The sequence below is a fragment of the Periophthalmus magnuspinnatus genome, chromosome 19, assembly GCF_009829125.3.
Source record: "Periophthalmus magnuspinnatus isolate fPerMag1 chromosome 19, fPerMag1.2.pri, whole genome shotgun sequence".
Classification (NCBI taxonomy): domain Eukaryota; kingdom Metazoa; phylum Chordata; class Actinopteri; order Gobiiformes; family Gobiidae; genus Periophthalmus; species Periophthalmus magnuspinnatus.
In genome coordinates, this window is record NC_047144.1 from 20,900,128 (window position 1) to 20,921,647 (window position 21,520).

The 21,520-nt window shown below is 50.0% G+C and overlaps 21 non-coding genes across 21 annotated transcripts; 5 read left to right on the forward strand and 16 right to left on the reverse strand.

The window, feature by feature from the left end:
- Nucleotides 1–26: 26 nt before the first annotated feature.
- On the reverse strand, nucleotides 27–100 carry trnat-cgu (transfer RNA threonine (anticodon CGU)). The gene has a single exon. It is a non-coding gene; the product is annotated as a tRNA-Thr (tRNA).
- Nucleotides 101–998: 898 nt separating this feature from the next.
- On the reverse strand, nucleotides 999–1,072 carry trnat-ugu (transfer RNA threonine (anticodon UGU)). The gene has a single exon. It is a non-coding gene; the product is annotated as a tRNA-Thr (tRNA).
- A 277-nt stretch (nucleotides 1,073–1,349) lies between these two features.
- On the reverse strand, nucleotides 1,350–1,423 carry trnat-ugu (transfer RNA threonine (anticodon UGU)). Its single transcript has one exon. It is a non-coding gene; the product is annotated as a tRNA-Thr (tRNA).
- Nucleotides 1,424–4,715: 3,292 nt separating this feature from the next.
- trnat-agu (transfer RNA threonine (anticodon AGU)) lies at nucleotides 4,716–4,789 on the reverse strand. Its single transcript has one exon. It is a non-coding gene; the product is annotated as a tRNA-Thr (tRNA).
- A 204-nt stretch (nucleotides 4,790–4,993) lies between these two features.
- trnar-ucg (transfer RNA arginine (anticodon UCG)) lies at nucleotides 4,994–5,066 on the forward strand. The gene has a single exon. It is a non-coding gene; the product is annotated as a tRNA-Arg (tRNA).
- Nucleotides 5,067–5,117: 51 nt separating this feature from the next.
- trnat-agu (transfer RNA threonine (anticodon AGU)) lies at nucleotides 5,118–5,193 on the reverse strand. Its single transcript has one exon. It is a non-coding gene; the product is annotated as a tRNA-Thr (tRNA).
- A 653-nt stretch (nucleotides 5,194–5,846) lies between these two features.
- On the reverse strand, nucleotides 5,847–5,920 carry trnat-ugu (transfer RNA threonine (anticodon UGU)). Its single transcript has one exon. It is a non-coding gene; the product is annotated as a tRNA-Thr (tRNA).
- Nucleotides 5,921–6,039: 119 nt separating this feature from the next.
- Nucleotides 6,040–6,112, forward strand: trnar-ucg (transfer RNA arginine (anticodon UCG)). Its single transcript has one exon. It is a non-coding gene; the product is annotated as a tRNA-Arg (tRNA).
- A 49-nt stretch (nucleotides 6,113–6,161) lies between these two features.
- Nucleotides 6,162–6,235, reverse strand: trnat-ugu (transfer RNA threonine (anticodon UGU)). Its single transcript has one exon. It is a non-coding gene; the product is annotated as a tRNA-Thr (tRNA).
- Nucleotides 6,236–9,185: 2,950 nt separating this feature from the next.
- On the reverse strand, nucleotides 9,186–9,258 carry trnat-cgu (transfer RNA threonine (anticodon CGU)). Its single transcript has one exon. It is a non-coding gene; the product is annotated as a tRNA-Thr (tRNA).
- Nucleotides 9,259–10,289: 1,031 nt separating this feature from the next.
- Nucleotides 10,290–10,363, reverse strand: trnat-agu (transfer RNA threonine (anticodon AGU)). Its single transcript has one exon. It is a non-coding gene; the product is annotated as a tRNA-Thr (tRNA).
- Nucleotides 10,364–12,853: 2,490 nt separating this feature from the next.
- trnar-ucg (transfer RNA arginine (anticodon UCG)) lies at nucleotides 12,854–12,926 on the forward strand. The gene has a single exon. It is a non-coding gene; the product is annotated as a tRNA-Arg (tRNA).
- A 54-nt stretch (nucleotides 12,927–12,980) lies between these two features.
- Nucleotides 12,981–13,054, reverse strand: trnat-cgu (transfer RNA threonine (anticodon CGU)). Its single transcript has one exon. It is a non-coding gene; the product is annotated as a tRNA-Thr (tRNA).
- Nucleotides 13,055–13,953: 899 nt separating this feature from the next.
- Nucleotides 13,954–14,027, reverse strand: trnat-ugu (transfer RNA threonine (anticodon UGU)). Its single transcript has one exon. It is a non-coding gene; the product is annotated as a tRNA-Thr (tRNA).
- A 277-nt stretch (nucleotides 14,028–14,304) lies between these two features.
- On the reverse strand, nucleotides 14,305–14,378 carry trnat-ugu (transfer RNA threonine (anticodon UGU)). Its single transcript has one exon. It is a non-coding gene; the product is annotated as a tRNA-Thr (tRNA).
- A 3,295-nt stretch (nucleotides 14,379–17,673) lies between these two features.
- Nucleotides 17,674–17,747, reverse strand: trnat-agu (transfer RNA threonine (anticodon AGU)). Its single transcript has one exon. It is a non-coding gene; the product is annotated as a tRNA-Thr (tRNA).
- A 204-nt stretch (nucleotides 17,748–17,951) lies between these two features.
- trnar-ucg (transfer RNA arginine (anticodon UCG)) lies at nucleotides 17,952–18,024 on the forward strand. The gene has a single exon. It is a non-coding gene; the product is annotated as a tRNA-Arg (tRNA).
- Nucleotides 18,025–18,075: 51 nt separating this feature from the next.
- Nucleotides 18,076–18,149, reverse strand: trnat-agu (transfer RNA threonine (anticodon AGU)). Its single transcript has one exon. It is a non-coding gene; the product is annotated as a tRNA-Thr (tRNA).
- Nucleotides 18,150–18,816: 667 nt separating this feature from the next.
- Nucleotides 18,817–18,890, reverse strand: trnat-ugu (transfer RNA threonine (anticodon UGU)). Its single transcript has one exon. It is a non-coding gene; the product is annotated as a tRNA-Thr (tRNA).
- A 119-nt stretch (nucleotides 18,891–19,009) lies between these two features.
- Nucleotides 19,010–19,082, forward strand: trnar-ucg (transfer RNA arginine (anticodon UCG)). The gene has a single exon. It is a non-coding gene; the product is annotated as a tRNA-Arg (tRNA).
- Nucleotides 19,083–19,133: 51 nt separating this feature from the next.
- Nucleotides 19,134–19,207, reverse strand: trnat-ugu (transfer RNA threonine (anticodon UGU)). Its single transcript has one exon. It is a non-coding gene; the product is annotated as a tRNA-Thr (tRNA).
- Nucleotides 19,208–21,520: the final 2,313 nt, after the last annotated feature.

Genomic DNA, 21,520 nt, shown 5'->3' on the forward strand with positions numbered 1-21,520 from the left:
TTTCCACCAGAGAACAGAATGTAAAAAGGCACTGCTGGGATTTGAACCCAGGATCTCCTGTTTACGAGACAGGCACTTTGACCAGCTAAGCCACAGCGCCTTGAAATCCAATTTGAAACCCACAAAAAGAAAAAAAAAAACACCAGTATTTTATATGCTGTAAACAAGCACGACTCTTAAAAATGTTCCGGCTCATTGCATAATTAGACAGTAGTCGTCTCCACCTGATCACCCATCCAGACCCAACCTCCCCCTCGTCAGACTTATCATGTCCATAGCCCGGTACACTATCTTCTTTGTCAGAAACCTCCACCTATACGATCAGCGCACCGCCCCCCACTGGACCCTGTTCACAAACCGCCTTACCACCCACCTCCAACACCTTCACATAGCCATCCCCCACCGTTTTAACAAGACCCTGCTCCCCCGCAACACCCTCATCACCGTCACCCTCCAAGGACATTTGGACTTTCACTTTTGATCACTCACCCCATCCCCCACCCCACCTCGGATTCTGAAAGACTGAAACCAAAATGTGCAGATTGTTTATTCAATTTAATATTATTTCTCAAATTATGTCCCAGTCCGCCCCGCCCCGCCCCCCCCCCCCCCCCCCCATGTGTCCTATCCAACCCCGCACCCTCCCTACTTGCCTCAGTGTCTTGTGATGTACATGTACACATTTATTTATTATTTCTTGTATGTTCCCCATTTTCCACCATGTGTTTCCATCCCCCTGTCCCCACCCCCCCACATGCCCCAATGTACTTTGTAATGTGATTTTATGAAATATATTTTTGATAATAAAAGTAAAAAATAAAAAAGACAGTAGTCGTGCCTAAAAGACCATTTGGTCCAAAGAACTCCAGATCAGAATCCATCAGAAGGTTTGAATCCCTTCATGGTAACTGACCATGCTTGAAATGGTTGGAATCCCTTCATGCTGAAATGAGCTTGTTACATTTTTTAATATTTCCACCAGAGAACAGAATGTAAAAAGGCACTGCTGGGATTTGAACCCAGGATCTCCTGTTTACAAGACAGGCACTTTGACCAGCTAAGCCACAGCGCCTTGAAATTGAATTAACAACCCACAAAAACAAAAACAAAAAAGCCAGTATTTTTTATGCTGTAAACAAGCACGACTCTTAAAAATGATAAGGCTCATTGCATAATTAGACAGTAGTCGTGCCTAAAACACCATTTGGTCTAAAGAACTTCAAATCAGAGTCCGTCAGAAGGTTCGAATCCCTTTGTGGTAACTGACCATGTTTGAAAAGGTTGGAATCCCTCTAGGGCTAAATGAGCTGGCTTCATTTTTGAATATTTCCAGAGAACAGAATGTAAAAAGGCACTGCTGGGATTTGAACCCAGGATCTCCTGTTTACAAGACAGGCACTTTGACCAGCTAAGCCACAGCGCCTTGAAACCTAATTAAAAAGCCCCCCAAAAAACACCAGTATTTTATATGCTGTAAACAAGCATGCTCTGTCCGCCGTACCTTCGATGCCCTGGCCGACTGGACAACCTTTAAGGAGAGCCTCATTCAGTCAGCTCACAATGCCCTGAAAAAGCCCTGGATATCGGAGAAGACTCTTAACATCATCGACCGCCGGCGCGAGGCCCGACTCCGGGGCGACCTCCCGGAATATCGGCGGCTGAACTACCTGCGCAATGTGGCTATAGCCGAGGACCGTGAGAGGTTTTGGAAGGCAGAAGCTGAACACCTAGAGTCTGCGGCCAACAACAACAACATGTGCCGGGTCTTTAGTCTGCTGCGCCAAGCCCGTAATGGTCCACGCATCAAGACAGCCCTGGTGAAAGACTCGGATGGCCACCTCTTAACAACTGAAGCAACCTGCCTCGAATGCTGGAAAGAGCACTTCACCCTTCTCCTGCAGCATAGCTCCATTCCGGCTGATTCCATCATCCCAGCCACTGCAAATGCCGTATCCACCAGCAACGCTTGCAGCACAGACCCTCTCACCCCAGAAGAAGTCAGAGCTGCTCTGAATAAAATCAACAACAGGAAGGCCCCCGGCATCTGCTCCATAACTGCTGAGATGCTAAAATCTGGTGGTGATGGTGTTGTCGAGTGGCTCACCCACATATTCAGTCAGGTGTGGGAGACAGAGAGACTTCCCAGTGACTGGACCAGAGGGGTTATCCTACCCTTCTGGAAGCGCAAGGGTGACAGGCTAGACTGCTGCAACCACAGAGGCATTACCCTTCTGTCCATCCCCGGTAAGCTCTTTACCAGGATCTTGCTCACCCGTGCTCTCCCAGCCATCAGAAGCAGTCGCCGTCCAAAGCAGGCTGGCTTCATGCCTAATCGCTCCACAACCGACCACATCTCCGCCGTTCGTTTGCTGATAGAGAAGACCTATGAATTTCGTAAAGACCGACACCTCTACATCGGGTTCATAGATCTGAAGGCTGCCTTCGACACCGTCTGCCATGCTTCACTGTGGAGTATCCTACAGGCCCTTGGAGCACCACCCAAGATCGTCGCCCTACTCAAGTTGCTTTATAGCAATGCACAGAGCTGTGTCTGCATTAACGGCAGAGACTCTGACTGGTTTTCCATCTCCAGTGGCGTCCGTCAGGGCTGAGTGGCTGCTCCCGACCTCTTCAACTGCATCATTGACCACCTGATGCTCAAGGTCTGTGAGCGGGTCCCCGGAGTGTCCTTTGGCGACTACCATCTGACCGACCTGGAGTACACCGACGACACCATTCTGCTCAGCACATCCTACAGCCAGCTGAGAGACACTCTGGGCATATACAGTGAAGAGGCAGGGAAGCTTGGCCTCCAAGTGAGCTGGGCTAAGACCAAATTTATACATGTCGGTGATGGGCCAGATCCACCCCCCCCTGCAGCTTGGCAATGACATTGTAGAGCCTGTGAAGCGCTTTGTGTACCTGGGGTCCATAGTGACGGACAACGGGGACCTAAATCCAGAGATTAACCGCAGAAGAGCCCTGGCAGCATCAGCCCTGCAGTCCCTCTGGAAGCCACTCTGGCGACACTCCACCATCTCACACACGACAAAGCTCCGGATATATAATTCCGCCGTACTTTCCATCCTGCTGTATGGTTCGGAGACATGGCCCCTGAACAAGACTCTGGCTGCCAAAGTAGACGGCTTTGATAGCAGAGCTCTCCGCACCATCGAAAATATCAGGTGGCCCCAGTGAGTTTCCAACCAGGGGCTCAGAGCTCGCACGCTCCAGCCCAGAGCATCCTGCCTGGCTGCGCAACGCCGCACCCGCTGGTTTGGCCATGTTCTCCACCTTCCTGCTGACCATCCCACGAGAGCCATCCTCCAGTTTGACCCAAAGGCGGCAGGCTGGAAACGACTACGAGGCAAGCCCTGCACCCGATGGCTTGACATCATTGTGGGCGACCTCCAACAACTTGGAGTCACCATAGAGGACGCAGAGCAGCTGGCCCTAGACCGCCAGCGTTGGAAAAAACTGGTTCACCTGATCGGCTCAACGCGTGGGGACGGGATGCCCCCCTCCCCTTTGCTGGAGCCTTAGATAGATAGAAACAAGCATGACTCTTAAAAATGACCAGACTCATTGCATAATTAGACAGTAGTCGTGACTAAAAGACCATTTGGTCTAAAGAACTTCAGATCAGAGTCCGTCAGAAGGGTTGAATCCCTTCGTGGTAACTGACCACACATGCATACAGTTACACGCCATTAGTCCCACGGAGTTCGTCAGAGACTGCCCGGTGTGCGGAGAATCCCCCGAGACTTTAGAACACCTATTTCTCGAATGTGGTGCCGCCCGCCGCTTCTGGGTCCGGGTCCAGGATCTCCTCGCCCGGAGGCTGAACTGGAGTCTCCCACGGCCGGCGGCCCTTAGAGGGAATGACCAGGTGCGCTGGTCTCTCCTGTTCGGGGCCGGAAGGGGGCGCCCCGGGGCTGACCATCGCCCCGTCGCCGCTGCCGACCGTCAGCTGTTCAGACTGTTAATGTCAATAGCCCGGTACACCATTTATCATGTTCGGAATATCCACCTTCACCGACAGCGCACCGCCCCCCTTTGGACTCTTTTCACCACCCACCTCACCACCCACCTCAGACACCTCCACATGGCCGTCCCCCACCGCTTCAACAGAACTTTGCTCCCCCACAACACCCTCATCACCACCAACCCCCAAGGACAGCTCGACCTCCATTTTTGATCCCCCCCCCAGGACAATGGACAACAACACAATCATGGATCTAGATGTTTAATGGGATTTATAATGTTTAACATTTGCTCACTAATGTCCTCGTCTGCCCCAGCCCCTCATGTCTCCTACCTTACCCCCCCCCCAAATGCCCTAATGTTACCTGTCTTGCAATGTATGCACACATTTATTTATTATTTCTCTCATGTTTTCCCCACTTCCCTCATGTGTTTTTCCCTTCCCCACGTCCCCCCCCCCCACATAACCTAATGTGTTCTTGTACGTGTACTGTGCTTTTACTTTGTAAAAATGCTATTTTTGATAATAAAAGACAAAAAAAAAAAAACATTTCTTGTATGTCCTCCCCATTTCCTTCATGTGTTTGAATTTGAAGTTACCGACTATGTGTGGTATAAACCATTCGAATGTGTAGGCCCAGACAGATGCGATGTCGGAAAGTTTGAATCTCTTTGTGGTAACTGAGTATACTTGATTTTTGAATATTTCCACCAGAAAACAGAATGTACAAAGGCACTGCTGGGATTTGAACCCAGGATCTCCTGTTTACTAGACAGGCACTTTGACCAGCTAAGCCACAGCGCCTTCGACTGTCTTTTTCTAAAACACAAACAGCAAAAAAAAAAAAAAAAAGCTCCAACTTGAAATCCCCTCTCAAACCAAAATGTAAAAAGACACTGCTGGGATTTGAACCCAGAGGCTCCTATTGACAAGATAGGCACTTTGACCGGTTGACATACAGCACCTTCATTTGCAGGAGACTGCACTCTAAAAAAAACAAAATCCATTGACCATGTGGCCTAATGGATAAGGCGTCTGACTTCGAATCAGAAGATTGAGGGTTCGAATCCCTTCGTGGTTAAATGAGCTGGCTTCATTTTTAAATATTCCCACCAGAGAACAGAATGTAAAAAGGCACTGCTGGGATTTGAACCCAGGATCTCCTGTTCTACTAGACAGGCACTTTGACCAGGCTAAGCCACAGCGCCTTCAACCATCATTTTAAACAAAACAAAAAAACATCTCAACCATGACTCTTACAAATGATATTTGTCATTGCATAATTAGACAATAGCCGCCGGATAGCCAGACCACCCATCGGACCACCACCACCCGGACCACCGCACCCCGGATCACCCATCGGGACCACCGCACCGCGGCCCACCGCACCCCGGATCACCGTACCCCCGGATCACCGCACCCCAGATCACCGCACCCCAGGTCACCGCACTCCAGACCCACGTCCTCCAGAACATCGCCACATCACCGCCCGCACCGACCATCCACCTGATCACCCATCCAGACCAACCTCCCCCTCGTCAGACTTATCATGTCCATAGCCCGGTACACCATCTTCTTTGTCAGAAACCTCCACCTATACGATCAGCGCACCGCCCCCCACTGGAAAAAGTAAAAAAAAAAATAAAAGAAAAAAGACAACTAGCCGCCCCGAATGACCATTTAGCCCAATGGATAACGCATCTGAGGCTCATTACATAATTGGACAAAAGATGTGCCTTAAACACCATTTAGCTCAGGGCGTCTGTCTTCAGATGAGAATACGTCAGAAAGTTCGAATCCCTTTGTGATTAAATGAACTTGCTTCATTTTTGAATATTTCCACAGAGAACAGAATGTACAAAGGCACTGCTGGGATTTGAACCCAGGATCTCCTGTTTACAAGACAGGCACTTTGACCAGCTAAGCCACAGTGCCTTCGACTGTCTTTTTTTATAACACAAACAGCAAAAAAAAGGCTCCTGTTGACAAGATAGGCACTTTGACCGGTTGACATACAGCACCTTCAACTGCACTCTAAAAAGACAAGATGCATGGACCATGTGGCCTAATGGATAAGGCGTCTGACTTCGGATCAGAAGATTGAGGGTTCGAATCCCTTCGTGGTTGAATGAGCTGGCTCATTTCTTAATATTTCCACCAGAGAACAGAATGTAAAAGGCACTGCTGGGATTTGAACCCAGGATCTCCTGTTTACAAGACAGGCACTTTGACCAGCTAAGCCACAGCGCCTTCGATGATTGTTTTAAACACATGAAAACACACAAAAAAAAGAAAAAGAAAAAAAACATCTCACAAATCTTACAAACATCTTACAAATGATCTTTGTCATTGCATAATTAAACAATAGCCGCCCCGAAATGACCTTTTTTTTTGTCTTTTATTTTCAAAAATATCGTTTTACAAAGTAAAAGCACAGTAAATGTACAAGAAACACATGAAGGAAATGGGGAGAACATACAAGAAATAATAAATATATATATGTATATGCACATCAACAACACAGGTAACATTATGGCATGCGGGGGGGCGGGGATATGGGATAGGATAGGAGACATGAAGGAATGGGGCAGGCGAGGACATAATGAATGAAATTAAAGAGAGAATGAGCACGCAATTTCTGAACCTAGATTAGAGTCTCTGTCCATTGTTCTGAGGGGGGTCAAAAATGGAGATCGAGGTGTCCTTGGGGGTTAGTGGTGATGAGGGTGTTGTGGGAAGCAAAGTCCTGTTGAAGTGGTGGGGGACGGCCATGTGGAGGTGTCTGAGGTGGGTGGTGAGGTGAGTGGTGAAAAGAGTCCAAAGGGGGGCAGTGCACTGTCGATGGAGGTGGATGTTCCTGACGTGATAGATGTTTGTACCGGGCTATGCGGCGGGCGGCACCACATTCCTCAGTCTGTTTGCGACGTCGCCCAGCAGGTGGAGCACTGTCAGCGCGTGCACCAGTGTGGACATGCAGAGGGTGTTGACGACCAGCACCTTCCCTTTTACAGTGAGCGCCCTGAGGTTCCAGAGCGAGATGGTCTGCCCGATCTTCAGTAGGGATTTCTCCCACTGCTTCACGGCGCAGACCACCTCGTCTTTCCCCATCAGGACGCCCAGCACCTTGTACTGGTTGTCCGCCCTCCACATGTCCACGCTGAGGCGCGGCGGGGCGACGTCGCCGCAGAACGACTGGCCCAATTAACCTCTCTGCCCGAGGCCAGGCAGTAGACGCCTAGCTAGTGGAGAGCTGCTCCCAGGATCTCCACGTCCCGGGCGAAGAGGTTGGGGTGTGGTGATCTGGGGTGCGCTGGTTCGGTGAGTGTCCCGGAGTGTGATGGGGGGAGCACCTGGCCTGCTGCACGATGGTCCCGGGCGATGGTCAGCTGAAAAAGCTGGAGCGGCGACAGCTGGGCTGTGGTGGGCTCCGGCGATGAGCTGATGGTTGGCCGCGGCGCCGGGGCGGTGGTCGGCCCCAGGGCGCCCCCTTGCAGCCCCAAACAGGAGAGACCAGTGCTCCTGGTCGTCTCCTCCCAGGGCCGCCGGCGGTGGGAGACTCCAGTCCAGCCTCTGGGCGAGGAGGTCCTGGACCCGGACCCAGAAGCAGCGGGCGGCACCACATTCGCAAAAAAGATGTATAAGAGTCTCAGGGGATTCACCGCACACTGAGCAGTCGCTGTCGTACACTGTTGGTGAGGATGTTGTCAGCAATGTCCCGGTGGTGGAATACTATATGACTGGGTCGGACTGATGATGGACGCGATGACTAATTTAAGGCGGTTTGCGAGAATTTTGGCGAGTATCTTGTAGTCGGTGCCAGTGCAGAATGATGCAGAAATGCGGTTCTCAGATTGCATCTGCGTGTACAGTGACTGCAGTATGGGCGCGATGCGGTAAAAACTCACTCGTGAGACCATCCTGACCGGGACTCTTGTTATTGTTTAGCCCTTTGATGGCTTCCCGGAACCTCCGCGGACGGTTATGGGCCGGTCGCAGAGGTCACGGTCGCCCTGGCCTCAACAGCGTTGATGGCGGCGTGAGTGGCATGTGACGAGGTACCTTGCGCGTGAAATAACTCGGAGTAGAATGGCAAAGTACAATGGTCCGCTGAGATGACACCTGCAGAATTAGCGAGCTGCTGTATATACATTGTTCCCTGTTTTTGTTTTTCGAGGCCGAAAAAGAAGGCTGTTCCCCTCTCCAAACCTCCACTGTGTATCTCGCCCTGGCTCTTAGAGTAGCCCCCCTGCTCTTCGCCAGCTCCAGTGCCTCTAGACGGGCCCTGAGCTGGAGAAGTTCAGAATCAACCGGGCCCTTTCTGAGAAGCCGCGCCCGCACAGATGGTTTGGATGCGTTGGCGCAGGGTGTTCTCCTCGACGCTCTCGAGCCATTTTTGTGCTTGCAGAATCAGAATCAAAAAATTCTTTTGATTCTGATTTTTGCTTCCTCCCACCATTCTATTAGGTTGTTCAGTACCTCCTTTTCTTGCTCAAGAGCATCCAGGAGCCTGGCCAGCTTCTTTTGGTATTTTTCCTCGGGGAGTACAGAGTTGTTAAGAACCCACAAGCCCTCCGTTTCACTTCCCTCCTGTGAGGAGAAGCTAACCGAGAGCGGTGAGTGATCACTGATACCCGTCCAGTGTACTCGGCCCTGTCCAGATTCCTGGGCACATGTCTAGCCTGGACTGTTTCAAGTACGCCCTGAACAACCTGCCTTCTCGAGAAGGCCCTGGACCTTTGGTGTAGCACGCGCCAAATTTCTGTCATGTCCTGTATTTTACTTTACTTCTTCTTCAGGAGCTCAGAGGTGTGTTTCCTCCAGGCCAGACCTTCCTCGATCTGGACTCCCAGAACCTGAAATCAGTGACCCTCTCCACCCAGTCCCCACTGATGGAGAGTGGAGAAATGTCAGTTTTCTTCCTCCTGTAGTCTATGATCAGCTCCTTTGTTTTTTTGGTGTTAAAGAGCAGGTTATTCTCCTTACACCACCCCAACCAGTCGCTGTCACCTCGTCCCTATACGCTGATTCATCCCCCCTGGTGATGAGTCCCAGATGGAGTGTGGAAACCCCAAAAACTCCAATTTCTCCCCAGTTTATAGGGAAGGATGGTGTTTAAAGGCCAAGGTGAAATCCACAAATCCCTTCATGGTTAAATGAGCTTGCTTCATTTTTGAATATTTCCAGAGAACAGAATGTAAAAAGGCACTGCTGGGATTTGAACCAGGATCTCCTGTTTACGAGACAGGCACTTTGACCAGCTAAGCCACAGCGCCTTCAAAACACAAACAGCAAAAAAAAAAAAAAAAAAAAAAAAAAAAAAAAAAAAAAAAATCCCCCTCTCAAACCAAAATGTAAAAAGGCACTGGTGGATTGACCCAGAGGCTCCTGTTGACAAGATAGGCACTTTGACCGGTTGACATGCAGCACCTTCAACTGCAGCAAACTGGACTCTAAAAAAAAAAAGAACACCCTGTGGCCTAATGGTTAAGGTGTCTGACTTTGGGTCAGAAAATTGAGGGTTTCAAAAACCCTTTGTGGTTAATTTTTTTTGCTTGCTTCATTTTTGAATATTTCCACAGAGAACAGAATGTAAAAGGCACTGTTGGGATTTGAACCCCAGGATCTCCTGTTTACAAGGCAGGCACTTTGACCAGCTAAGCCACAGCACTTTGAAACCTAATTAAAAAGCCCCCAAAAAAACACCAGTATTTTTTTTTTATGCTGGTAAACAAGCACGACTCTTAAAAATGATCAGACTCATTGCATAATTAGACAGTAGTTGTGCCTAAAGACCATTTGGTCTAAAGAACTTCAGATCAGAATCAGATCAGAAGGTTTGAATTTCTTCGTGGTAACTGACCGCGGTGCGCTGGACCTCGGGCCGGGCCGGCTTCGACTTCCATGTTTGGGTGGGAGGGACCGTGTGGAAGGAAGCTGACTGAGATGAACACCCGAGCCTGTTATAGGGTGCTGCTCCCTGGAGTCTTCAGACGCCCCGCGGCAGAACACAAATGGTCACAGACATTCCCCTCACACGACTTCGCATCCATACTGGGCCTACACCCCCCCCCCATCCATAACCCAATGTGTTCTTGTACGTTCACTGGGCTTTTATTTTGTAAAATGCTATTTTTGATAATAAAAGACAAAAAATAAATAAATAAATAAGGTTCATGGCCATGTGGCCTAATGGATAAGGCATCCTGACTTCGGATCAGAAGATTGAGGTGTTTGAATCCCTTCGTGGTTACTTTTTTTGCTTGTTACATTTTTGAATATTTCCACCAGAGAACAGAATGTAAAAAGGCACTGCTGGGATTTGAACCCAGGATCTCCTGTTTACTAGACAGGCACTTTGACCAGCTAAGCCACAGCGCCTTGAAAAGAATTAAAAAGCCGAATTTAAATTGAAACACAGACTGATCTACACATGCATACAGCTACACGCCATCTGCCCCACAGAGTTCGTCACAGACTGCCCAGTGTACGATGAATCCCCCGAGACTTTAGAACACCTATTCTTTGAATGTGGTTGCCGCCCGCCGCTTCTGGGTCCGGGTCCAGGACCTCCTCGCCCGGAGGCTGAACTGGAGTCTCCCACCGCCGCCGGCCCTTGGAGGGAATGACCAGGTGCGCTGGTCTCTCCTGTTCGGGGGCCGGGGTCTTCTGTTTACTAGACAAGCACTTTGACCAGCTAAGCCACAGTGCCTTCAACCATCACTTCAGAAAATACAAACAGCAAAAAATAAATAAAACTCCAGCATTTTATATACTGTAAATAACTACGATTGATAAAACTGATCAGGATCATGCCATAATCAGACAATAGACGTGCCTATAAACCTCAAGAGAACAAAATGTAAAAAAGGCACTGCCAGGATCTCCTGGTTACTAGACAGGCACTTTAACCAGCTAAGCCACAGAGCCTTGAAACGTAAGTAAACCCCCCCCCACCCCCCCACCCCAAAAAAACCCCCAAAAAAACAAAAACACCAGTATTTTTTATGCTGTAAACAAGCATGACTCTTAAAATGATCAGACTCATTGCATAATTAGACAATAGTCGTGCCTAAAACACCATTTGGTCTAAAGAACTTCAGATCAAAATCCATCAGAAGGTTTGAATCCCTTCGTGGTAACTGACCGCGGTGCGCTGGCCCTCAGGCCGGGGACGGGAGGAGTCGACTCCCCCGCCGCCGGCTTCGACTTCGACGTTTGGGCGGGCGGGACCGTGTGGAAGAAGCTGACCGAGATGAACACCCGAGCCTGTCACAGAGTGCTGATCCCTGGAGTCTTCAGACGTCCCGCGGCAGAACACAAATGGTCACAGACATTCCCCCTCGCACGACATCGCATCCATCTGGGCCTACACATTCGAATGGTTTACACACCACACATAGTCAGTCATTTTGAATTCAAATTGAAACACAGACTGATCTACACGTGCATACAGTTACACGCCATCTGTCCCACGGAGTTCGTCAGAGACTGCCTGGTGTGCGATGAATCCCCCGAGACTTTAGAACGCCTTTTTCTCGAATGTGGTGCCGCCCGCCGCTTCTGGGTCCGGTCCAGGACCTCCTCGCCCGGAGGCCTGGACTGGGGTCTCCCACCGCCGGCGGCCCTGGGAGGGGATGACCAGGAGCACTGGTCTCTCCTGTTCGGGGCCAGAAGGGGGCGCCCTGGGGCCGACCACCGCCCCGGCGCCGCGGCCGACCGTCAGCTCGTTGCCGGAGCCCACCACAGCCCAGCTGTCGCCGCTCCAGCCGCTTCAGCTGACCATCGCCCGGACCATCGTGCGGCAGGTCAGGTGCTCCCCCATCACACTCCGGGACCACCCACCGGACCAGCGCACCCCAGATCACCACACCCCAGACCACCCATCGGATCACCGCACCCCAGATCACCGCACCCCAGATCACCCATCGGACCACCGCACCCCGGACCACCGCACCCAGACCCACGTCCTCCGGAACATCGCCAAATCATCCGCCCCGCCCCCCCATGTGTCCTATCCAACCCCGCACCCTCCCTACTTGCCCCAGTGTCGCCTGTCTTGTGATGTACATGTACACATTTATTTATTATTTCTTGTATCCCCATTTTCCACCCCAGTGTACTCTCCCAATGTACTTTGTACTGTGATTTTATGAGATGATATTTTTGATAATAAAAGTTAAAAAAAAAAAAAAAAAGACAGTAGTCTTGCCTAAAAGACAGAAATATGCCTAAAGAGGTTTTATATGTCATCCATGCATGTTTGAATAATTTAGTGATCTCTCATATGCCCTGTTCAAACCCTCCTTACAGTTAGCAGTACTAACTGTCCAATGCTCAGCCCACAATCCTACGTGACCCATGCACCTGCACAGAAGTTCTCCATTAATGTATAAAAGTATCATCCTAAACCTAACCGTGTGAAGAAGGGGTGCCAGGGGTAAACAGCTATTCATCTATTCCTAATAGAGATGAATCAAAAGAAACTAATATTCATTTTATATTTAAATGTATTTATAATGTTTGCTGTATTTTACTTTACTGTGCCTGAAGGTTAAACTGTAGATAAAGTAAACCTGAATGCGCTAAAAAAGGGAAAAAAAGGCCCTGCTGGATTAGAACCCCAGATCTCCTGTTTACTAGACAGGCACTTTGACCAGCTAAGCCACAGCGCTTTCAATTGCCTTTTTCCAAAACACAAAAGCAAAGAAAAAAACAAAACTCCAACCTGAAATCCCCTCTCAAACCAAAACGTAAATTGGCACTGCTGGGATTTGAACCCAGAGGCTCCTGTTGACAAGATAGGCACTTTGACCGGTTGACATACAGCACCTTCAACAGCAGACTGCACTCTAAAAAACAAAATTCATGGACTATATGGCCTAATGGAAAAGGCGTCTGACTTCGGATCAGAAGATTGAGGGTTTGAATCCCTTTGTGGTTAATTGTTTTGCTTGTTACATTTTTTTATATTTCCACCAGAGAACAGAATGTAAAAAGGCACTGCTGGGATTTGAACCCAGGATCTCCTGTTTACGAGACAGGCACTTTGACCAGCTAAGCCACAGCGCCTTGAAATCCAATTTGAAACCCACAAAAAGAAAAAAAAAAACACCAGTATTTTATATGCTGTAAACAAGCACGACTCTTAAAAATGTTCCGGCTCATTGCATAATTAGACAGTAGTCTTCCACCTGATCACCCATCCAGACCCAACCTCCCCCTCGTCAGACTTATCATGTCCATAGCCCGGTACACTATCTTCTTTGTCAGAAACCTCCACCTATACGATCAGCGCACCGCCCCCCACTGGACCCTGTTCACAAACCGCCTTACCACCCACCTCCAACACCTTCACATAGCCATCCCCCACCGTTTTAACAAGACCCTGCTCCCCCGCAACACCCTCATCACCGTCACCCTCCAAGGACATTTGGACTTTCACTTTTGATCACTCACCCCATCCCCCACCCCACCTCGGATTCTGAAAGACTGAAACCAAAATGTGCAGATTGTTTATTCAATTTAATATTATTTCTCAAATTATGTCCCAGTCCGCCCCGCCCCGCCCCCCCCCCCCCCCCCCCCCATGTGTCCTATCCAACCCCGCACCCTCCCTACTTGCCTCAGTGTCTTGTGATGTACATGTACACATTTATTTATTATTTCTTGTATGTTCCCCATTTTCCACCATGTGTTTCCATCCCCCTGTCCCCGCCCCCCCACTTGCCCCAATGTACTTTGTACTGTGATTTTATGAAATGATATTTTTGATAATAAAAGTAAAAAATAAAAAAGACAGTAGTCGTGCCTAAAAGACCATTTGGTCCAAAGAACTCCAGATCAGAATCCATCAGAAGGTTTGAATCCCTTCATGGTAACTGACCATGCTTGAAATGGTTGGAATCCCTTCATGCTGAAATGAGCTTGTTACATTTTTTAATATTTCCACCAGAGAACAGAATGTAAAAAGGCACTGCTGGGATTTGAACCCAGGATCTCCTGTTTACAAGACAGGCACTTTGACCAGCTAAGCCACAGCGCCTTGAAATTGAATTAACAACCCACAAAAACAAAAACAAAAAAGCCAGTATTTTTTATGCTGTAAACAAGCACGACTCTTAAAAATGATAAGGCTCATTGCATAATTAGACAGTAGTCGTGCCTAAAACACCATTTGGTCTAAAGAACTTCAAATCAGAGTCCGTCAGAAGGTTCGAATCCCTTTGTGGTAACTGACCATGTTTGAAAAGGTTGGAATCCCTCTAGGGCTAAATGAGCTGGCTTCATTTTTGAATATTTCCAGAGAACAGAATGTAAAAAGGCACTGCTGGGATTTGAACCCAGGATCTCCTGTTTACAAGACAGGCACTTTGACCAGCTAAGCCACAGCGCCTTGAAACCTAATTAAAAAGCCCCCCAAAAAACACCAGTATTTTATATGCTGTAAACAAGCATGCTCTGTCCGCCGTACCTTCGATGCCCTGGCCGACTGGACAACCTTTAAGGAGAGCCTCATTCAGTCAGCTCACAATGCCCTGAAAAAGCCCTGGATATCGGAGAAGACTCTTAACATCATCGACCGCCGGCGCGAGGCCCGACTCCGGGCGACCTCCCGGAATATCGGCGGCTGAACTACCTGCGCAATGTGGCTATAGCCGAGGACCGTGAGAGGTTTTGGAAGGCAGAAGCTGAACACCTAGAGTCTGCGGCCAACAACAACAACATGTGCCGGGTCTTTAGTCTGCTGCGCCAAGCCCGTAATGGTCCACGCATCAAGACAGCCCTGGTGAAAGACTCGGATGGCCACCTCTTAACAACTGAAGCAACCTGCCTCGAATGCTGGAAAGAGCACTTCACCCTTCTCCTGCAGCATAGCTCCATTCCGGCTGATTCCATCATCCCAGCCACTGCAAATGCCGTATCCACCAGCAACGCTTGCAGCACAGACCCTCTCACCCCAGAAGAAGTCAGAGCTGCTCTGAATAAAATCAACAACAGGAAGGACCCCCGGCATCTGCTCCATAACTGCTGAGATGCTAAAATCTGGTGGTGATGGTGTTGTCGAGTGGCTCACCCACATATTCAGTCAGGTGTGGGAGACAGAGAGACTTCCCAGTGACTGGACCAGAGGGGTTATCCTACCCTTCTGGAAGCGCAAGGGTGACAGGCTAGACTGCTGCAACCACAGAGGCATTACCCTTCTGTCCATCCCCGGTAAGCTCTTTACCAGGATCTTGCTCACCCGTGCTCTCCCAGCCATCAGAAGCAGTCGCCGTCCAAAGCAGGCTGGCTTCATGCCTAATCGCTCCACAACCGACCACATCTCCGCCGTTCGTTTGCTGATAGAGAAGACCTATGAATTTCGTAAAGACCGACACCTCTACATCGGGTTCATAGATCTGAAGGCTGCCTTCGACACCGTCTGCCATGCTTCACTGTGGAGTATCCTACAGGCCCTTGGAGCACCACCCAAGATCGTCGCCCTACTCAAGTTGCTTTATAGCAATGCACAGAGCTGTGTCTGCATTAACGGCAGAGACTCTGACTGGTTTTCCATCTCCAGTGGCGTCCGTCAGGGCTGAGTGGCTGCTCCCGACCTCTTCAACTGCATCATTGACCACCTGATGCTCAAGGTCTGTGAGCGGGTCCCCGGAGTGTCCTTTGGCGACTACCATCTGACCGACCTGGAGTACACCGACGACACCATTCTGCTCAGCACATCCTACAGCCAGCTGAGAGACACTCTGGGCATATACAGTGAAGAGGCAGGGAAGCTTGGCCTCCAAGTGAGCTGGGCTAAGACCAAATTTATACATGTCGGTGATGGGCCAGATCCACCCCCCCCTGCAGCTTGGCAATGACATTGTAGAGCCTGTGAAGCGCTTTGTGTACCTGGGGTCCATAGTGACGGACAACGGGGACCTAAATCCAGAGATTAACCGCAGAAGAGCCCTGGCAGCATCAGCCCTGCAGTCCCTCTGGAAGCCACTCTGGCGACACTCCACCATCTCACACACGACAAAGCTCCGGATATATAATTCCGCCGTACTTTCCATCCTGCTGTATGGTTCGGAGACATGGCCCCTGAACAAGACTCTGGCTGCCAAAGTAGACGGCTTTGATAGCAGAGCTCTCCGCACCATCGAAAATATCAGGTGGCCCCAGTGAGTTTCCAACCAGGGGCTCAGAGCTCGCACGCTCCAGCCCAGAGCATCCTGCCTGGCTGCGCAACGCCGCACCCGCTGGTTTGGCCATGTTCTCCACCTTCCTGCTGACCATCCCACGAGAGCCATCCTCCAGTTTGACCCAAAGGCGGCAGGCTGGAAACGACTACGAGGCAAGCCCTGCACCCGATGGCTTGACATCATTGTGGGCGACCTCCAACAACTTGGAGTCACCATAGAGGACGCAGAGCAGCTGGCCCTAGACCGCCAGCGTTGGAAAAAACTGGTTCACCTGATCGGCTCAACGCGTGGGGACGGGATGCCCCCCTCCCCTTTGCTGGAGCCTTAGATAGATAGAAACAAGCATGACTCTTAAAAATGACCAGACTCATTGCATAATTAGACAGTAGTCGTGACTAAAAGACCATTTGGTCTAAAGAACTTCAGATCAGAGTCCGTCAGAAGGGTTGAATCCCTTCGTGGTAACTGACCACACATGCATACAGTTACACGCCATTAGTCCCACGGAGTTCGTCAGAGACTGCCCGGTGTGCGGAGAATCCCCCGAGACTTTAGAACACCTATTTCTCGAATGTGGTGCCGCCCGCCGCTTCTGGGTCCGGGTCCAGGATCTCCTCGCCCGGAGGCTGAACTGGAGTCTCCCACGGCCGGCGGCCCTTAGAGGGAATGACCAGGTGCGCTGGTCTCTCCTGTTCGGGGCCGGAAGGGGGCGCCCCGGGGCTGACCATCGCCCCGTCGCCGCTGCCGACCGTCAGCTGTTCAGACTGTTAATGTCAATAGCCCGGTACACCATTTATCATGTTCGGAATATCCACCTTCACCGACAGCGCACCGCCCCCCTTTGGACTCTTTTCACCACCCACCTCACCACCCACCTCAGACACCTCCACATGGCCGTCCCCCACCGCTTCAACAGAACTTTGCTCCCCCACAACACCCTCATCACCACCAACCCCCAAGGACAGCTCGACCTCCATTTTTGATCCCCCCCCCCCCAGGACAATGGACAACAACACAATCATGGATCTAGATGTTTAATGGGATTTATAATGTTTAACATTTGCTCACTAATGTCCTCGTCTGCCCCAGCCCCTCATGTCTCCTACCTTACCCCCCCCCCAAATGCCCTAATGTTACCTGTCTTGCAATGTATGCACACATTTATTTATTATTTCTCTCATGTTTTCCCCACTTCCCTCATGTGTTTTTCCCTTCCCCACGTCCCCCCCCCCCACATAACCTAATGTGTTCTTGTACGTGTACTGTGCTTTTACTTTGTAAAAATGCTATTTTTGATAATAAAAGACAAAAAAAAAAAAACATTTCTTGTATGTCCTCCCCATTTCCTTCATGTGTTTGAATTTGAAGTTACCGACTATGTGTGGTATAAACCATTCGAATGTGTAGGCCCAGACAGATGCGATGTCGGAAAGTTTGAATCTCTCTGTGGTAACTGAGTATACTTGATTTTTGAATATTTCCACCAGAAAACAGAATGTACAAAGGCACTGCTGGGATTTGAACCCAGGATCTCCTGTTTACTAGACAGGCACTTTGACCAGCTAAGCCACAGCGCCTTCGACTGTCTTTTTCTAAAACACAAACAGCAAAAAAAAAAAAAAAAAGCTCCAACTTGAAATCCCCTCTCAAACCAAAATGTAAAAAGACACTGCTGGGATTTGAACCCAGAGGCTCCTATTGACAAGATAGGCACTTTGACCGGTTGACATACAGCACCTTCATTTGCAGGAGACTGCACTCTAAAAAAAACAAAATCCATTGACCATGTGGCCTAATGGATAAGGCGTCTGACTTCGAATCAGAAGATTGAGGGTTCGAATCCCTTCGTGGTTAAATGAGCTGGCTTCATTTTTAAATATTCCCACCAGAGAACAGAATGTAAAAAGGCACTGCTGGGATTTGAACCCAGGATCTCCTGTTTACTAGACAGGCACTTTGACCAGCTAAGCCACAGCGCCTTCAACCATCATTTTAAACAAAACAAAAAAACATCTCAACCATGACTCTTACAAATGATATTTGTCATTGCATAATTAGACAATAGCCGCCGGATAGCCAGACCACCCATCGGACCACCACACCCCGGACCACCGCACCCCGGATCACCCATTGGACCACCGCACCGCGGCCCACCGCACCCCGGATCACCGTACCCCAGATCACCGTACCCCAGATCACCGCACCCCAGATCACCGCACCCCAGGTCACCGCACTCCAGACCCACGTCCTCCAGAACATCGCCACCATCACCGCCCGCCCGACCATCCACCTGATCACCCATCCAGACCCAACCTCCCCCTCGTCAGACTTATCATGTCCATAGCCCGGTACACCATCTTCTTTGTCAGAAACCTCCACCTATACGATCAGCGCACCGCCCCCCACTGGAAAAAGTAAAAAAAAAAAAAAAGAAAAAAGACAACAGCCGCCCCGAAATGACCATTTAGCCCAATGGATAACGCATCTGAGGCTCATTACATAATTGGACAAAAGATGTGCCTTAAACACCATTTAGCTCAGGGCGTCTGTCTTCAGATGAGAATACGTCAGAAAGTTCGAATCCCTTTGTGATTAAATGAACTTGCTTCATTTTTGAATATTTCCACCAGAGAACAGAATGTACAAAGGCACTGCTGGGATTTGAACCCAGGATCTCCTGTTTACAAGACAGGCACTTTGACCAGCTAAGCCACAGTGCCTTCGACTGTCTTTTTTTATAACACAAACAGCAAAAAAAAGGCTCCTGTTGACAAGATAGGCACTTTGACCGGTTGACATACAGCACCTTCAACTGCACTCTAAAAAGACAAGATGCATGGACCATGTGGCCTAATGGATAAGGCGTCTGACTTCGGATCAGAAGATTGAGGGTTCGAATCCCTTCGTGGTTGAATGAGCTGGCCTCATTTCTTAATATTTCCACCAGAGAACAGAATGTAAAAAGGCACTGCTGGGATTTGAACCCAGGATCTCCTGTTTACAAGACAGGCACTTTGACCAGCTAAGCCACAGCGCCTTCGATGATTGTTTTAAACACATGAAAACACACAAAAAAAAGAAAAGAAAAAAAACATCTCACAAATCTTACAAACATCTTACAAATGATCTTTGTCATTGCATAATTAAACAATAGCCGCCCCGAAATGACCTTTTTTTTTGTCTTTTATTTTCAAAAATATCGTTTTACAAAGTAAAAGCACAGTAAATGTACAAGAAACACATGAAGGAAATGGGGAGAACATACAAGAAATAATAAATATATATATGTATATGCACATCACAACACAGGTAACATTAGGGCATGCGGGGGGGCGGGGATATGGGATAGGATAGGAGACATGAAGGAATGGGGCAGGCGAGGACATAATGAATGAAATTAAAGAGAGAATGAGCACGCAATTTCTGAACCTAGATTAGAGTCTCTGTCCATTGTTCTGAGGGGGGTCAAAAATGGAGATCGAGGTGTCCTTGGGGGTTAGTGGTGATGAGGGTGTTGTGGGGAAGCAAAGTCCTGTTGAAGTGGTGGGGGACGGCCATGTGGAGGTGTCTGAGGTGGGTGGTGAGGTGAGTGGTGAAAAGAGTCCAAAGGGGGGCAGTGCACTGTCGATGGAGGTGGATGTTCCTGACGTGATAGATGTTGTACCGGGCTATGCGGCGGGCGGCACCACATTCCTCAGTCTGTTTGCGACGTCGCCCAGCAGGTGGAGCACTGTCAGCGCGTGCACCAGTGTGGACATGCAGAGGGTGTTGACGACCAGCACCTTCCCTTTTACAGTGAGCGCCCTGAGGTTCCAGAGCGAGATGGTCTGCCCGATCTTCAGTAGGGATTTCTCCCACTGCTTCACGGCGCAGACCACCTCGTCTTTCCCCATCAGGACGCCCAGCACCTTGTACTGGTTGTCCGCCCTCCACATGTCCACGCTGAGGCGCGGCGGGGCGACGTCGCCGCAGAACGACTGGCCCAATTAACCTCTCTGCCCGAGGCCAGGCAGTAGACGCCTAGCTAGTGGAGAGCTGCTCCCAGGATCTCCACGTCCCGGGCGAAGAGGTTGGGGTGTGGTGATCTGGGGTGCGCTGGTTCGGTGAGTGTCCCGGAGTGTGATGGGGGAGCACCTGGCCTGCTGCACGATGGTCCGGGCGATGGTCAGCTGAAAAAGCTGGAGCGGCGACAGCTGGGCTGTGGTGGGCTCCGGCGATGAGCTGATGGTTGGCCGCGGCGCCGGGGCGGTGGTCGGCCCCAGGGCGCCCCCTTGCAGCCCCAAACAGGAGAGACCAGTGCTCCTGGTCGTCTCCTCCCAGGGCCGCCGGCGGTGGGAGACTCCAGTCCAGCCTCTGGGCGAGGAGGTCCTGGACCCGGACCCAGAAGCAGCGGGCGGCACCACATTCGCAAAAAAGATGTATAAGAGTCTCAGGGGATTCACCGCACACTGAGCAGTCGCTGTCGTACACTGTTGGTGAGGATGTTGTCAGCAATGTCCCGGTGTGGAATACTATATGACTGGGTCGGACTGATGATGGACGCGATGACTAATTTAAGGCGGTTTGCGAGAATTTTGGCGAGTATCTTGTAGTCGGTGCCAGTGCAGAATGATGCAGAAATGCGGTTCTCAGATTGCATCTGCGTGTACAGTGACTGCAGTATGGGCGCGATGCGGTAAAACTCACTCGTGAGACCATCCTGACCGGGACTCTTGTTATTGTTTAGCCCTTTGATGGCTTCCCGGACCTCCGCGACGGTTATGGGCCGGTCGCAGAGGTCACGGTCGCCCTGGCCTCAACAGCGTTGATGGCGGCGTGAGTGGCATGTGACGAGGTACCTTGCGCGTGAAATAACTCGGAGTAGAATGGCAAAGTACAATGGTCCGCTGAGATGACACCTGCAGAATTAGCGAGCTGCTGTATATACATTGTTCCCTGTTTTTGTTTTTCGAGGCCGAAAAAGAAGGCTGTTCCCCTCTCCAAACCTCCACTGTGTATCTCGCCCTGGCTCTTAGAGTAGCCCCCCTGCTCTTCGCCAGCTCCAGTGCCTCTAGACGGGCCCTGAGCTGGAGAAGTTCAGAATCAACCGGGCCTTTCTGAGAAGCCGCGCCCGCACAGATGGTTTGGATGCGTTGGCGCAGGGTGTTCTCCTCGACGCTCTCGAGCCATTTTTGTGCTTGCAGAATCAGAATCAAAAAATTCTTTTTGATTCTGATTTTTGCTTCCTCCCACCATTCTATTAGGTTGTTCAGTACCTCCTTTTCTTGCTCAAGAGCATCCAGGAGCCTGGCCAGCTTCTTTTGGTATTTTTCCTCGGGGAGTACAGAGTTGTTAAGAACCCACAGCCCTC